The sequence below is a fragment of the Monodon monoceros genome, unplaced genomic scaffold, assembly GCF_005190385.1.
Source record: "Monodon monoceros isolate NGI ecotype Baffin Bay Population unplaced genomic scaffold, NGI_Narwhal_1 Super_Scaffold_12, whole genome shotgun sequence".
Lineage (NCBI taxonomy): Eukaryota > Metazoa > Chordata > Mammalia > Artiodactyla > Monodontidae > Monodon > Monodon monoceros.
Genome location: NW_021703768.1, coordinates 167,020,693 through 167,037,397, shown reverse-complemented (window position 1 = coordinate 167,037,397; position 16,705 = coordinate 167,020,693). Strand labels below are relative to the sequence as shown.

Sequence of the window (16,705 nt, the reverse complement as noted above, 5' to 3'; positions counted from 1 at the left end):
GATCTAAGTTGCCGCATGAGGGATCTTTTAGTTGCAGCATGTGGGGTTTTGCGGCATGCAGGATCTAGTTCCCTGACCAGGGATTGCCCCCTGCATTGGGAGCATGGAGTCTTAACCACTGGACCACCAGGGAAGTCTCCTCACTGAGTTTTAATAAATTTATAGAGTTATGTACCCATTAACACAATCCAGGTTTTCAGAATGCGTCCATTACCACAATGAATTCCTTCAAGCCCGTTGCAGTCAACCCTTCTCCCACCCCTGGCCTCAGGCACACTCTGATCTGCTTTCGCTCTCTGTAGTTTCGTCTTTTTAGAAATTTTACATGAATGGAATCATATAATATGTGGCTTCTTGTGTCTGGCTTCTGTCCCTTAACAGAATATTTTTGAAGTTTCATCTGTGTTGTCACAAGTATCAGAAGTTCATTCTTTTTTCACTGCTGCCTACTATTCCATTAAATGGATGGACACAATTTGTTTATCCATTTACTGGTTGATGGACATTTGGGTTGTTTCCATTTTGACAATTGCAGATAAAGTTGCTGTGAACATCTGGGTATGCATCTTTGTGTGGACATATACTTTCGTCCTCGGGTAAATACCTAGGAGTGGAGTGACTGGGTCCTATGGTAGGTGTAGGTTTAAGTTTTTTTTCCTTTTTTCAGGGTAAAATGGATCTTTTATTTATTTGTACTTAAACTTATAAACCAGCCAGTCAAACCGGGACTATTATTATCATGATGTGGCAAAATACAAAACACCTTTCTACAAATACTAGAGTGATGAACAACTTAGGGGTTGCAATAAAACAGAGCAAAAGAGGCAGAGGAAATCAATGAAGCACACTGTAGCATAACCCCTCACCTTAGCAATTGAGGTTCTTAACAAGTAGGGCCTCCCCATCCCAGAAAATATAAAAAATTGTTCATTGAATCTTTGTACTTTTGCTTCCTATTTTTTTTAAAATAAATTTATTTACTTATTTATTTATTTTTGGCTGTGGTGGATCTTTGTTGCTGTGCGCGGGCTTTCTCTAGTTCCAGTGAGCGGCGTCTACTCTTCATTCGGTGCACCGGCTTCTCATTGCGGTGGCTTCTCTTTTTGAGGAGCACAGGCTCTAGGCATGTGGGCTTCAGTAGTTGTGGCACGCGGGCTCTAGAGCGCAGGCTCAGTAGTTGTGGCGCACAGGCTTAGTTGCTCCGCGGCATGTGGAATCTTCCCCGATCAGGGCTCAAACCCGTTTCCCCTGCATTGGCAGGCGGATTCTTAACCACTGTGCCACCGGGGAAGCCCCTTGCTTCCTATTTTTTGAGGTTAGATTGAAAAATATGGAACATTTCGCGAACTTGAGTGTCATCCTTGTGCAGGGGCCATGATAAGTTCCAATTTTAGTATATGTGCTACCGAAGCAAGCACCATAGGTATTTTTAAAAATTATTTATTTATTTATTTTGGCTGCGCTGGGTCTTCGTTGTGGCACGCGGGATCTTCGCTGCAGCGTACGGACTTCTTACTCGTGTATGCAGACTCTTAGTTGTGGCATGCATGTGGGATCTAGTTCCCCGACCAGGGATCTAACCCGGGCCCCTTGCATTGGGAGTGCAGTCTTACCCCCTGGACCATCAAGGAAGTCCCTCTGCACTGTAGGTTTTTCAAGAAACTGCTGAGTTGTTTGGAGTGACTGAACCATAACTGCATTTGTACCAGCAATATGCAACAGTTCCAGCTGCTCCCCATCCTTGCCAACACTTCACGTGGCCAGTCTTTAATTTTAGCCATTCTAAGTGTATGTTGGTATCTTATTTTGGTTGCATTTTACATATCCCTAATAACTAACGATGTTGGACATCTTTTCATGGTCTCACTGGCTATTCAGATCTTTGGTAAAGTGTCTTTTCAAATCTTTTGTCCATTTTTTACTTGGTTTGTCTTTTTTAAAAAAATTAATTCATTTATTTTTGACTGCGTTGAGTCTTCGTTGCTGCACGCAGGCTTTCTCTAGCTGCGGTGAGCGGGGGCTACTCTTTGTTGCTGTGTGCAGGCTTCTCATTGCGGTGGCTTCTCTTGTTGCGGAGCACTGGCTGTAGGCACGTGGGCTTCAGTAGCTGTGACACGCAGGCTCAGTAATTGTGGCTCGCAGGCTCTAGAGCGCAGGCTCAGTAGTTGTGGCGCACGGGCTTAGTTGCTCTGCGGCATATGGGATCTTCCCAGACCAGGGCTCGAACCCGTGTCCCTTGCATTGGCAGGCGTATTCTTAACCACTGCACCACCAGGCAAGTCCCTATTCATCTACTTTCTGTCTCTATAAATTTACCTTTTTTTTTTTTTTTGGCCTCACCACGCGACTATGCAAGGTATTAGCTCCCCAACCAGGGATGGAACCCATGCCCCTGCAGTGGAAGCACAGAGTCTTAACCACTGGACCGCCAGGGAATTCCGTAAATTTACCTGTTTTATAAATAGAATCGTACCATATGTGACCTTCAGTGTCTGGCTTCTTTCACTCCATATTAATGTTTGCGAGGTTCATCCACAATGTAATGTGTGTCAGTACTTCATTTCTTTTTATGGCTGCATAACATTCCATTGTGTGGACATAGCACGTTTTGTTTATTCGTTCACCAGCTGAAGGACATTTAGGTTGGTTCTACCTTTTGGCTGTTTTGGGTAATGCTGCTATAAACATGCATGTACAAGTTTTTGTCTGAACACCTGGGTTCAGTTCTCAGGGGTATATACCAGGAGCAGAATTGCTGGGTCCTATGGCTGTTGTGTGTCTTTGAACATGCAGTCACCACCCAACACTACTTGGTGTGTTTATTAGTGGAAGTACCTTGAAGGTAGAGAGCATGTCTGTCTCGTGTAGTCTTGGTCTTGTATGCCTGGAGCACGGGCAGCCCAGAGGAAAGAAGTGTTCAAGAAATATGGCTGGGGGACTTCCCTGGTGGTTGGTCCAGTGGGTAAGACTCTGCGGTACCAATGCAGGGGCCCGGTTTTGATCCTTGGTTGGGGAACTAGATCCTGCATGCACGCCACAACTAAGAGTCCGCATGCTGCAGCTAAGAAATCCCCATGCCACAACTAAGAAGTCTACAAGCTGCAACTAAGACCTGGAGCAGCCAAAAAAAAAAAAAAAAAAAAGGAAATATGGCTGGGAGGGAGGGATGGATGAATGGAGTGTGGAAAAGCTCTCTAGGGCTTGTAGTCTGGCTGGTAGGACGTCCCTTCTAGGTGGTCAGGTCTGTCCCTTGCCTTCTCGGGGAGACTTGTGGGCCTGCCAGGGATGGGGGGAGGCTGGCCCTGTCTGTGAGTCTGGTTTTCCAGCCTTCCAGGTGGTGCCTGCATCTGCCTTTTTGTCCCATGAAGGGTTTTGTCATTTGGCCAGGGGTGGGGGCGGTTCCTGTCTTCTCCTTGGCCCTTCCAACGGTCCCACAACTCGAAAAACTGTCCTTAGGAGGGACTGCGTTCCCCCAGCCGCCCCCAGCATTACATAACTTGTTTGTTCCAACTTCACTTTTCTGCAACCAAGGGGGAAAAAAGAAAGAGAAAAGCTTATTCTCCTTCCTTCCTATCTCGAGGGATCAACAAAAAACCCGTTGCCTAGTAGAGATGGTCGTTAATGACCAAGCCGAATCTCTGGGATGGACAGAGCATGGCTGCCTTGGCTGGGCGCTTGCTGAGGGGAGGTGGGGTCCTAACTGCAGGCTCACTCACACAAAAGAAACTTGTTCTGCAGCAGGCCCCCTCTCAGCTCCATCTCAGGCCCTTGAGGGGGTCCAGGCTTCTGGAGAGAGAGGAGGTTTACAGTGTGTTGTGAGGGGGTGGAGGAACTCTCCCAGGAGTCACACCTCCCCAGCTAAAATTCCATCGCTGTGAGGTACCTGGCCTGCCTAGTTCTGGAGGAACCTTCTCGCCACGAAGTTTCTTCAGACATTGGGCCTTTGGCATCCTCTCTTCACTGCCCATCTTTCCTAAAGGTGTCTGGATGGGGCCCAGTCTCATTGATTCACACTGCTTCTTGTGGGGCGAGGCAGGAGTATCTGGGTGAGGGCCACGCCGGTCACAGGTGTTTCTCTGAGAAGTCGTGACTGGGACACAGTGTGAGTGGGTTTGGCACAGTTCAGCTGAGGCGTCTGCTCCTGGCTTGGTGGCCTTTGCTTGTTTAAACTTTCTTAACAAGCCCTCTCTGGCTGCACCCTAGATTGTCTCCACTAATCCCTGAGGCTCTGGAAGAGTCCAGCCCCCCAACCCCTGTGTGAAAGACTGGGCAATGATTTGGCCTTCTGAGACGATTCTTGTTCCTTTGGCCTCATCCTCTCTTCAGCTGAGAGGGAGAGACAGGACTTTGACCCTTCAGAGACAGGAACTCAACTCCTCCTAGGAATTCTGGGAGATCTGGTGACATCAGGCACCTCATCAGACCCACATGCTTGTTGCATGCCTTGGGCACATCTGCAACCCTCTGTGTGTTAGTCTTCATCTGGGAAGTGGGACCCCGGACCCACTGGGCAGGGTAGCTGGGAAGAAGCAAACTAGGGTGAAGGTATGCTCAGAGGGCGCCCAGCATGTTGCACATGTGTGTGTGTGGAAGTGGCAATGTTGCCCTGCGGTCCTGAAGCTGTTAGCATTCTGTCCGCTGTGCCTGCATGGACCAAGAAGGGATCATGGGGTGTTTGGCAGGTCTTGCTAACGAGCCAATGTGGCAGGTTGGGAGGAGAAAGTTGGTATCTTAGTCTGTTTGGGCTGCCATAACAGAATACCATAGACTGGGTGGCTTATAAACGGCAGAAATTTAGTTCTTGAAGTTCTGGAGGTTGAGAAGTCCAAAGTCAAGGTGCCGACAGATTTGGTGTCTGGAGAGGCCACTTCCTGGTTCATAGACACGGCCTCCTTGCTGAGTCCTCAAATAGTGGTTGGGTCTAGGGAGCTCTCTGGGGTCTCTTTTATAAGGGCATTACTTCCATTCATGAGGGCCCCATCCTCATGACCTAATCACCTCCCGAAGGCCCTGCCCTCTAATACCATCACATTAGGGAATAGGTCTCAATGTTTGAATTTTGGGGGGATACAAGCATTCATTCTGTGGTTGTTGGCTTGAGCAGTTTGGAGGATGGTAGTGTCATTACTTGGTGGCCATGAGAGGGACAGTGGCAGGGCCAGTGGGAGAATGGAACATGTCAAGTCTGAGCTGCTTCTGCAGCATTGAGAGGACAGATGCTGCCATGTGAACCTGGCACCTAGGAACAGAGTGTAGAGCATGAGCTGGTGGGTCTTGGCAGAGTATTGGGGTGGGGCAGTTGAGTCTGGGGTAAGCTGGAGAGAGTGCTGGGCAGAGGTGCTCTGGGGGGCTGGGTCACGCAGCCCAGCTCCTTCTCTGGGAGTGAGGCGCCCCATTCCTCACCTTCTCACTGGTAGGGTACCTTGAGCTCAGGATGTGAAATTGCTCTGAAAACTGCACACTTCGCCCTGAATTGTGCAGCCTGATTGTCTCATAGCTGAACCACTTCCATCCGGTAGCTGTGACCCCTCGGGGATGGCCTTCTTGTCGGGGTAGAAAGGCGTTATTAGCCTCTGCTAGCATTGCGCCATCTCTAGGGAGTAGACGTAGTGTGTCATCCCACTTTCCTTAACTGGTTATTTTTTATTGCCGATCCTCACGCGAGAGCTCAGAGGGGCCAGGTTGGAGGTTTGCGCCTGCCTCCCCCGCCAGACACTTTAAAAGTGGGGCTTCTCTGCACTCCTGCCCTTTGGTCTTGGGGCATGTTTCAGACTTAGGGTTGAAGGCCCTGGAGAAGGGGGAGGAAGGAGGGTGACTTCTCGGCATCCCCAGCTCCTTCCTCTTGTGGATGGGACTCATTTGACACCCTTCTCTTCCCCTGGCGATTGTCGATGGTCACATGCCTCCTGTGTGCCTGCCGCTGTGCTTGGTGTTGGGCATATGGGCCCCCGGACACCCAGACAGAGGGGCTGTGCCTGTGTGGGACACTTACGTGCCAGCATGTGAAGCAGTTGGGCTGTCATTTCCCCACGGTTGCCATAAAATGTCCCGAGGCTGAGTTGGAGGTTCCTGCCTTCTCCGGAAGGTTCTGAGCGTCTCCTTAAAATGAGGTTGAGCAGAGCCTAAAGGTTAGTGCCATCAGCTTGGGGGAAGGGAGTCTCGGGAGGTGGCCTGTTTTCTGGGTACAGGCAAGTGGCATGTGCAGGTTCTGGAGGGGGAGGAGCCTGGCTTTTTAGGGGTCTGGAGGGCAGAGAGGAGCTAGAGAGGGTGAGAGGGAGGAGTGGGGAGACTGGGGGCTGGTGCAGGGTTTGGGTGAGGGGGCACCTGGGTCAAATTCGTGTTTTGGAAGGATCCCTCTGGCAGGAGATGAGGGGGCCTGGGCTGAGGGGGGTGCGTGGAGATGGTGAGGTGGGCATGGGTTTGGGGAAGATACAAGGTTGAACTTGTGTGACATGCTGACCCATGGTGGCAGCCAGGTTGGGAGTCACCAGCTCTCAGGTTTCTGCCGTGAACCAAAGAGTGAGTGCTGGTGGAGGACGCGTCAGGCAGGAGGATGAGGCCCCACTTGGCTTGAGAGGCTCTGCTGCCCGAGATCATCCAGTGGGGACAGGGAGCAGACATGGACACCTGGCCTGGAGGGCTTAAAGTCCTCCCTCTGTTCTGGAAAGTCCTCGTGCCTGTCCTTGCTCGAGGGTCCCTGGTCTTCTAACAACCAGGACCTGGTCCTTCCCAGTTCAATTCCTGCCTCTCCTCTCTGACCTCCTTGAGAGCACTCACCACGTGCACACTTATTTGCTCTCTTTTCCTTTAATCTGTTGGCACATTGTGTTGCTTCCACCTTTGAGCCACATCCCCATCTGGCCCCTTCTTCCACTTCCACCTCATCCTGGCTCTGAGCTGCCATCGATTCTTGCCCTCCTGGCTGCTGTCCCCCCACCTCCAGTTGGCGGGACCCTCCCAAGGCAGGTATCAGACCAGGCCGTCCCTTGCCTGACACCTGCCGGGGCCTTCCTCACTCTCAGAACAGTCTCAGAACAAAATTCACTTCTCCACATGACCCCCTTGGCCCCCACGGCGAGGCCCTGCCCGCCTACGGGCCCCCATGCTTCCACAGCCCACATCTCCAACAGCAGGCTGGTGCCCCTCCTGGGCCTCGTGGGCTCACCCTCCCTCGGCTGGGGTGACCTGTCCCAGAGCTTTGCACAACTCCTGTGTTGCCTCCTTGGGGCCTGGCCACTCTGTCCACCATGACTCCCCCCGTCTGCCCCTCTTCGTCCTCTGCCCCAGGCTCATGGTCCATTCTGTGTTCTTAAGGATCTGTGTCCCCTAGAATGTGTGCTCCCCGCAGGCAGGGCTTCACTGTGGAGGCTCTGATACAGTCTAGCGGATATTCTACATACAATCTACGATGGATTTGCAGGGGGAGCTGGCCTGACTGGGAGGCTTCTCGAACGGCCCTCCATGGCCAGCCGAGCAAGGGTCACTATTCTTCTTCTGATTTTTGTTAATGGCAGGGTCCGGGTAGAGAAACAGAGACTCACAGGTGTGTTGTCAGTGAATCAGCCCCGTTAGAGAGAAGCCAGTGTGAGCAGCACCCTTTTGCACGAGCTCCATTTAGTTCACGGACAGGATCTTAGCGCCGTGTTGAAGACGGGGAAAGGGCCAGCCGCACTCCCTGTCCAGCTGCCTGCCGGGGGAAGTGGGGGCTGGGGCCCGCTGGGTCCCCACCGGGCCGACCCGCCCTCCTCCTGTGGTAGCCGCTCCGCAGCTGTGCAGACGGGCTCTTAACACTTGTTAACCCCGAGTCTCCAGTCCCTTCCTCCTCCCCACCCCTTTCCCGTTTCCCTTCAGAGAGGGCTGCTCAGGATTCACAGAACTCATCCCCCATGGCTATGAGAGCGTTCCCCTAACATTCCTTGGCGGAGTGGGTTTTGGGGCGCATCCAGCGTGATTTCAGACCCCTCGCCGAGCAGCCCCGCTGCTGAGCTCTTCCCGCAGACCACCTCGCCGCATACTGAAAATATTGTGATTCGGGAGGAAGTAACCGGCACCTTTGGGGAATCGCAGACCTTTCCTATGAGGGAAGCAGCTTCCGGAATTGAATACGCTCAGCCTGGAGGAAATCTTGAGGGGTGGACCTTTGGGCTGCTAAAGGCCTCAAGAGGGGGTCATCCGAGGATCAAGGATCGAGGCCGAAGACGTTTTCTGACGCCACAACTGCAAAATTCCACAGGGGTCAAAGACAGGATCCTAGCAGGAGCGGGCTGGGCTGGGCTGGGCTGGGCTGGGCTGGGCTGGGCTGGGCTGGATATCCGGACAGCTCGCCTCTCAAAGGGATGTTAGAATTTGAAGCAGTCTGCCGGAGGAAGCAGCAGCAGGGAGACGTGATCACCCGGAATCTTCCATGACTGTAGCTGAGAGTGGGACATTCTCCTGAGGGAGGGTTTGGGGGGTGGTGGTGACAAAATGCCCGTGAAGCAACAGTCATGTAGGGAAGCCCCGCTGCAGACCCCCGAGGCAGCCTCAACTTGGAAAACTTCCAGGACTATAGTTAAAGTCATAACTGTGTGCTGGCTTGGTGAAGTCTGGTCGATCCTAGGAGGGCTTCTCTTGCTCTCTCTCTTTTCTCCCCACCTCTGTTGTGCAGGGGGTAATGGCAGCCCGTGGGCTGTAAGGCAGGGAGGCTGGGAACACACAAATGTTTATGCTCCACGTGAGTCACTTGCAGAAACTCTGGGTGGTGTTTTCCTTGCCAAGGCTGATGGCATTGGGCTGCCCTGCGGCTCCAGCCTTAGGCGCGCTTCCAGCATTTTAGCATTTAGAGTTGCTGAACTTTCACAGTAGGGGGCATGGGTAGCTTGCTGACCTTTCACAGGGAGATGGCTGGACTGTCTCTTTACGGGCGGGCGGGGCTTGGGCTGGGTCTGGTCACCACCCACTCACCTGCAGATCAACCAGTGAGGCTTCCTTGTCCCCATTCCCAGGGTAGGAAGCCAGCGTGCATTGCAGGGAGAGGTGGTAGCTGGAGAAGTATTAACTCCACAGTGGTTTTTCCAGAGGCTCGTCCGGAATTCGAGCCCCAGATCAGAGGCTTCTGACATTGAAGGCCCCTTTTGGCTACGAGAGCCAGAAACTCAACTCGACTCACTGCCTTCAGTTAAAAAATAAAAGTTCATCGTTCACATAAAAAATAAGTTCAGGGAGAATTCCAGTTTTTATATTCATTAAATTCAGAGCTCAGATGATTCCTCTGGAACCTGTGACTCCCGTCTCTTAGCTCTTGGCTGGGCAAGGTAACCTCACCTTGCTCCCCATCATCCCAGCAACCCTAGTGGGGAGGCAAGTTTCCATCCTGGTGGCTCCAGCAAAAGTCCCAGGGAAGGTTTTGGTTGGGTCGAATGGGTCACACTCCCTATCCCGGGCTCAGTCAGCGTGGCTGGGGACCTGGGAGGCTCTGGTTGGCCAGGCTGGGTTATGAATTCTCCCTTTTCAGCCCAGGGGTGCGTCTCCTGATCCTTACCACTGGGGCTGAGAGTGAAGGAGGTTCCCTGAGGAAAACGGGGCTCTTAACAGAAGAAGGAAGGGATGTTGGCACCCCCTAAAATGAAGATGTTCGTGAGAGGCCCCTCTTGATGCCCAAGTTTGCGCTGCTGTTAGAAGGTCCTTGCTGCGCCATACCCATACCGTGTCTGCCTGCAAATGGCCTAGCACCACCGGGCATGAGCACATGCCATTTGGTGGAACTGTCCCTTTCAGAGCCTCAATACCTGCCCTGCCAGGTGAGGCAGCTGGGCTGGGTCCTGAAATGCTGGCATTTGCAGTGCTGGATTCTCACAGGGTTTCCGAGTGGTGTTCTGGGGCCATGCAGTCATGTGCCTACTTGCCTAATTTGTAGAGTGAAGGGGTTTTGCTCATTCAAGTGGCCCCATCTCCAAGTCCAGTGCAGCAGGGATAATGTGGGGGGATGGGCTCTTACTGGGATCAGCCTCTTGTCAGTGGGTGGGAACAAAACAGGCGAAGCTTCAGCCTGAGACCTGCTTATTAGTAGCCCTTGCTGCCCCTGGCATTGGGGCCCTGGCTGGGCCTTGAGGGGTCATGGAGGCTGTGGGGAACCTGGCTGGTCCATGAAGGCAAGGGAGGTCATGGGGGAGACCCTCTACTTCGAGAAGGCTTGGAAGGGAAAGTGATAGAGGAGCGTGGAAGAGCTAGTGGGCTTGAGAGTGCAGCATAGGGAGGAGGGGTGGAGGTGGGGGGCAGAAAGAGTTGGCCCTTCAACACGGGGAATAGCATGAGCAAAGTGTGGAGGCCAGACATCCCAGAGAGGAGCCTGCTGAGGGCTTCCTGGTTGAGCCGTCAAAGGATAACATACCTAGTCCCAGGACTTGGACCAGGAGGTTCCGTGGAGGGGTAACAGAGCAGATATATGCAGCAGATACCTGCAACAAGCAGAGATAGGAGTCAGGCGCCAGCCCCTGCTGCCACCTAGCAGCCAGCCACCTGCCACCTCACCCATCCTATCCATCCATCCATCCTTCCATCCGTCTGTCCATCTACCCATCCTTCCATCCAACCATCCATCCATCTGTCCATCTACCCTATCACCCATTGTCCATCCATCCATCATCCATCTCCCCATCCATCCATCCACTCATCCACCCACCCACTCAGCCATCCAGCCATTTAATCAACAAGTGTGACTGAGCTCTGAGCACATGCTGGGCATGGTGCCAGGTGCCGGAACACAGCAGGAGACAGAACCCACCCTTCCCTGCTTGGCGAGGCTCCTGTTGCAGCTTCGAGGAGACAGGTTGGAAACAGATGGATGGCTTACCAGATGGAACGATGGGCAGGCAAGACAAATAGAGCTGGGTTGGGGTCAGAGAGGTGTGAGGCCTGGGTGGGGCTTTCCCACTGTGACCTGGCAGAATGGGGTTACCTCCCTCATAACAGCTGGAGGGTTAGTGGGATGGTCCACACCCTTGCCCTGGCTGCCACTGAGGAGCCACATCCTGCCCTACTTACTGTCCAGCTCCACGTCCACCTCCTGGCTTGGCCTTCCTGGTGAGTGGTCTCAGCTCTCCCAGCCTCAGTCTCCCCGTCTGCATCATGGAGGTGATCAGGGGGCCCATCCACCTGGGGCTACAGAGAGACCGGCACTGACCAGGCCTCTTACGTGCTGTGTGGCCTTGGGTGGGTGCCTGAACCTCTCTGTGCCTCAATGTCCCTATCTGTAAGATGGTGACGATAGTGGTATACCCCTCTCCAGGCTGCCCACTGAGAGACGAGCTGGGAACCAGGTTGGCACTGCCCCGGGCCCACAGTCTTGCATGGAGTGGGTGCTCGCTTGCCAGGATGGGGAGGGGTGGGGGTACGTGGAGGCAGAGAGCTTGCTGATGAGGGAAGGAGGGTCTGGGTGTCCGCCTTCCATCTTCCTAGCCTTGAGAAGTTGCTGGAGTTGGGCAGGTCTGGGACTGGGGAAGTGCTGCCTACAGGGTCCTCTCGTCCATCAGCAGTGGCCAGGTCCCTACGTCCTGGGCTCCCTGGGGCACCAGTCAGAGGCTGGGGTGAGGGCAGAGAGCCTGGGCAAGAGGTCACAGCTGGGCTTCAGGGGCACTGGGCTCACCGTGTCCCCTGAGGAGCAAGACTGTGGGAGAGCCACAGGGGGCTTAGGCAGGAGAGTGATGGAGTTTGATGTCATTGTTGCCTTCTGCTTGTGGGAGGGTGGGCCATACCTGTAGAGTTCTTGGCTGTAACCCAGTGAGTATTGTGGGAGTGGGGTAATCCACGCGGTTTGTCCCTGTCTCAGAAGGGCGGGATGACGGAACTGACCGGGTGGTTCCACTTGCCTTGAGTGGAACCAGCACTGCGTGAGGCTGTCTGGCGCCAGGCTCAGGATCCCAGCCAGGCTTTGGGGATGGCTGGTGGGGTCTCATTGTGAGGCTGGTAACTTGTGGGGCCAGGCACACCCCTGCCTCTACTCCCAGCCCCTAGGAATTTGCTCCTGTCACTGGGTCCTTGGGAGGAGTCATGATGGTTCTTTTGAGGTGGACGTGGGTTCTAGAACCTGTCTGCCTTCCCTACCACCCTCTGGACCCTCAACCTCCCTGGCTGTCATGTCGGGGTTCTCAGGAGCCACCAGTCCTGGGTGCCGGCAGGTTGCATGGTTCCCTCCTGCCGGTACTCCCCAGCACCCAGCACCGCCTCTCTTCCGTCACCCTGTCACTGCACTGCAGGCACAGACAGGCAGGAGCCAAGGACATACGTGTGGGAGGTGGCCCTGCCTGGTGATGCTCTGAAGATGAGGTGGGCAACTGTGGCCTGGCGCCCCTTTGCAGGGCTCAGGGAGAGCGCCTCTGTGGGCGACGTGCTCCCAGGGTGGGCTCGCAGTGGGCCCTAGACGTGTCCACGGTCCAGCTCTTGGATGAGGCAGAGCAGGTGGGAAGGAGTGGATGAGGCTCTGTCCCTGCCTGGCGGCCTGGCTCACCTGGCCTCCCATGGGGTGCGCAGATCCACCTTGGCACTGGGCATCCTGATTTAAATTATCGCAGATGTAGGAAGTAACCAGTATGATGACCAGGAGGGAGAAATAAACAATTCAGCTGATGCTGTGGAAAGAGCCCAGGCTCAGGGGCACATGGGATCTGGGGCCCTGGCCAGATCTTCTTCTCTCTCTCTCTCTCTCTCTCTGGGTCTCTGTCCCCTCTCTATGGGTCTCTGTGCCCCCCAGTCTCTCTCAGTGGTTTGGCCTCCAGGCCTGCTGGGACACTGCTCTGAGGACCTTCATCTGCTCCTGGGTTCCACACTTGTCCACACTGGAGCCCTGCTCTTTCATCTGCTCTCCAGCGCGCCCGGGGATCAAGCCCTGCGAGAGGACTGCAGGCATCTCAGAAGGAGCTGCCCCTTATCGTGGGGCTGCGGCTGTCTGGGGGTGAGGAGGGCGGAGCCGGCCTGGGGTGAGCAGCCCCAGGGGAGAGCGTGCTGACGTGAGCATGGGGGCTGCTGGCCAGCCGGAGCATTTAAGGGCTACTGCCAGGTGCCAAAACATGGTGACTCCATCCTTTGGGCTGGGAGCATAGTACCCAGAGCTGTGAAATACTGTGGTAACCACAGCAACAGTGGCTTGGGGTGTCTGCCTTTGTGGGACATGTGGGACCTTGGTTCAGACGCACCTTTGATCCATGGAGCTGCGTGCCTGGAAGGCAGAGCAGTGGCCTTGGCTGAGTCAGCAGGCTGTAGTAGAGCGGGAAGTGGGAGCCAGTACTGGAGCTGCCTGCAGCCATGGGGGTGGGGCATACTGGGCCTCAGTTTCTCCATCTTTTTTAAAAAAATAAATCTATTTATTTATTTTTGGCTGCCTTGGGTCATCGTTGCTGCACAGCCTTTCTCTAGTTGGGGTGAGCAGGGGCTACTCTTCATTGTGGCGTGCGGGCTTCTCATTGTGGTGGCTTCTCTTGTTGCAGAGCACGGGCTCTAGGCGTGCGGGCTTCAGTAGCTGTGGCACGTGGGCTCAGTAGTTGTGGCTCGCAGGCTCTAGAGCGCAGGCTCAGTAGTTCTGGCGCACAGGCTTAGTTGCTCTGCGGCATGTGGGATCTTCCCGGACCAGGGAATCGAACCCATGTCCCCTGCATTGGCAGGCGGATTCTTAACCACTGCACCACCAGGGAAGTCCAGTTTCTCCATCTTGAAAGGGACACTTGCTGCACTGACCTCCTGGGCTGGCCAGGGATTCATGAAGTTCTTTGTGAAGGGCTGTGCCCAGCATGTGCTCTGTCAGTGAGCCTGCTTTGTGAAGGGTCTGAGGCGGGCAGGAAGGGGAAGCCAGAGAAGCTTCCAGTGTGGCTGGATAGGAGGCAGTGGTTGGTGGTGTGGGAAGTAGGACAGAGAGGTCACCAGTGGGCTGCCGGCGCTTCTCCATCTGCAGCTAGAGAGCCCCATCCCCATCCCCCCACCCCTGTCCCCCCCCCCCCCCCCCGTCTCTGTCCCCCTCTCTCTGGGTCTCTGTCCCCCTTCTCTGGGTCTCTCTCTCTCTCTCTCTGGGTCTCTCTCCCCCTCTCTGGGTCTCTGTCTCCCTTTGTCACCCCAAGTGCGTGTCTTCCCTGCTGATGCACCCAGGACCCTAAGGTGGAATGGCCTGGAGCTCCCTGGTACTGCATCAGCTGGGGTGCGAGCCAACCAGCTGCACTGCGCTGCTGTGCTCCGTGGAGCCACATGGACAATAAAACCAAAATTGGCTTTGAAAGTGGAAGTGCTCTCTGTTTTGAGGGGAAGTGAGGGAATTTGCATGTAAGAACAGTATGTTAAAGGGGCAATACCGTCAGACTCTGTTCTGGCCTGAGCTTTGGGCTCCATGTGGGGGTGGGAAAGGAGTTTACAAAACCCCAAAGAAATGTTTCCATGAAATTCTTTCTTGGTCTTGCCTTTTCCCATTTTTTTTTTTGGACATTCCAGTGAAAAAAACTTTCCGGGGCTTCATATCTCTCCTGTGGGCTTGGGAAACCGACCGTGGAGACCAGGGCCAGCAGCCGGGGGAGGGCAGGAGGAGGGGAGCGCCCTCCCCACCAAGTGCTGCTCCCAAGGCAGCCCCTACCGCCGTCGCGGGGCTCTGTCACTGTTGGTGTGGCTCTGTACCTCCTGTGGCTGTCCCTCACTAGGCCATCCTGCCTTGGGTCCCCCCGAAGCAGGCCCTGAGGCAAGGACTCTAGCCCCTGGTATATTTGGGGGGTGACCCCATGAAGAATGGGGGGCAGGAAGGAGCCCACACAGGGGGCGCCAGCAAGGATCCAGCGACAGCATGGGCAATGGGCTCAGCAGGCTGGGGACGCCTGGAGGTTGTGGGGATCCTGCCACAGGTGGGCATTTACCCCACCTAGTCCCACTGGCTGTCAGCTCCCATGCAGGGACATCCAGAGGGAGGCAGCAGCTGTGTCCCTTGTTCAGCACGGGACTGCACATGGCTGGGGGTGCCTGATGACAGTGGTAGAGAGACACAGCGCGGGGGTTGGGGTCAGGACAGTGGGGGGCACACGGTCAGAGGCCAGGTCCAGGCTGAGGGTGCAGCTGGGGAGGCAGTGAGTGGCCTCCAGAGACGCCCTGACCCGGCTGCTGACGCATTGGCTCCGATGACTCAGCGCGGGTGACCGTGGCTTGGGTGGCCGTCTGGAGACTCGGACTAGCTCAAGGGCTGCCGCTGCCGCCTTCCTGGGGGCCCGGGGCCCCGCCTCGCCAGCCGCCCCCTGTCTGGGCCGGCCTGAGTAATGGGTCCTTCCCTTAGTCATCGGTCCCAGGCCCTGGCCCTCCCTCTTCCTCCTGCCCACCTCCGCCCAGCCAAGCCTGCTTCTCTGTCCAGGCTGGGGACTCTGGCCCCTGCCGGCTTCCTCCCTCCTTCCCTGAGTTCCCCAGAGGCTGTGAAGTGTGTGTGGGGTAGCGGTGGGGGCTTCAGAGACAGTTGTCCCACCGGTGAGATGGGAGGAGGAAACCAGCCTTGTGAGGTGCCATGAGCCTTGCTGGGGGCACGAGGAGGAGCGCCTGGGACAGGATGAGGCATGCAGAAAGGGGCTGTTTCCTACCCCCTTGGTGCAACTTGGGCTCCACACCCTGTAAGCAGAAGTGCTATGGGCTTTGTAGGGGTTCCTGGGCCGGGGTGTCCTAACTCCAGCAGAGGAGCGTTTTAACGCTCAGAGTATGCACGGCCTCCGTGCTCTGCTGGAGGGCAGCCCTTTGTACCCCCTTAAAGGGTGTTTAGCTTGTTTCCCATCTTCAGCCCCCAGAAATGGTATTTGGTAAATATCCTCACACATCTCTCAACTTGCACATGCGAGTATATCTCAGATAAATCCCAAAAGTAGACTTGCTAGGTCAAGGATGTGAACCTTTAGAATTTTTCTAGGTCTACCAAACTGCCTGCCTGGGAGTTGTCCTTCTTCGCACTCCTGCTGGGAATGGACAAGAGCATCTGCTGCCAGATGGCCCACCCCATGACTCTGCCCACCTGAGGGGTGAAGCCAGTCCTTTGGCAAGCACACTTCCCTTATCGTGAGCGAGGCTGAGTCTTAGGTCTCTCCAGCCAGCTGTGCTTCCTTTCCTAGGAACCGTCAACCCACATCCTTCTGTGACATTGCTGGCTTTGTATTGATTTCTTGGTGCTCTTTATATATGGAGGACCACTGTAAATATATGTCCAGGGACCAAGCAGCCCCAGGTTGAAGTTGCCTCTGGTGGGAGATCTTTCTTCTGGTGAAAACATGCATAGGCACGCCAGTCCCCAGAGCTCAGAGGAAGCACAGGAAATCCTCCCAGCTCACCTCACACTTTCAGAGGAACTTCTAAGAAAAAACTGAGGCCAGCTAAAAGCAAAATGTCAAATGCTGGGTGGGGGGAATATACAAAATCTGTGAGGTGAGGTGTACACAGAGAGGCCAGCCAGGCTCACTTGACACCTGCCGTGGGCCGGTGCTCTGTGGGTGGTTCCAAGCTTCAAGTTCCCAAGCACTTGGCCCCATTCAAAGGCATGCGAGTGGCTTGTATGGTTGGTGGCAGGATGTAGCCCCCCACTTTGCCAGCCCAAAGTGAGGCTGGGGGAAGTAGGGGGTCTGTGATCCCTCATTTCCCAGGAGGTGATGGGGGCCGGGGAGCCTCATGGCAGCCCTGTGACGTCTGCTCCTCCCTGCCCCTTCCCACCTTTTTTTTTTTTTTTTTTTTTTTTTTT

At 54.9% G+C, this 16,705-nt stretch overlaps 1 protein-coding gene and 1 pseudogene across 2 annotated transcripts in view; one reads left to right on the top strand and one right to left on the bottom strand.

Moving 5' to 3' along the window:
• Positions 1–16,705, top strand: part of KLHL26 (kelch like family member 26) — a 30,223-nt gene that overhangs the window by 1,671 nt on the left and 11,847 nt on the right. The window lies entirely within an intron of this gene.
• On the bottom strand, positions 1,325–1,418 carry LOC114893476 (annotated as a pseudogene).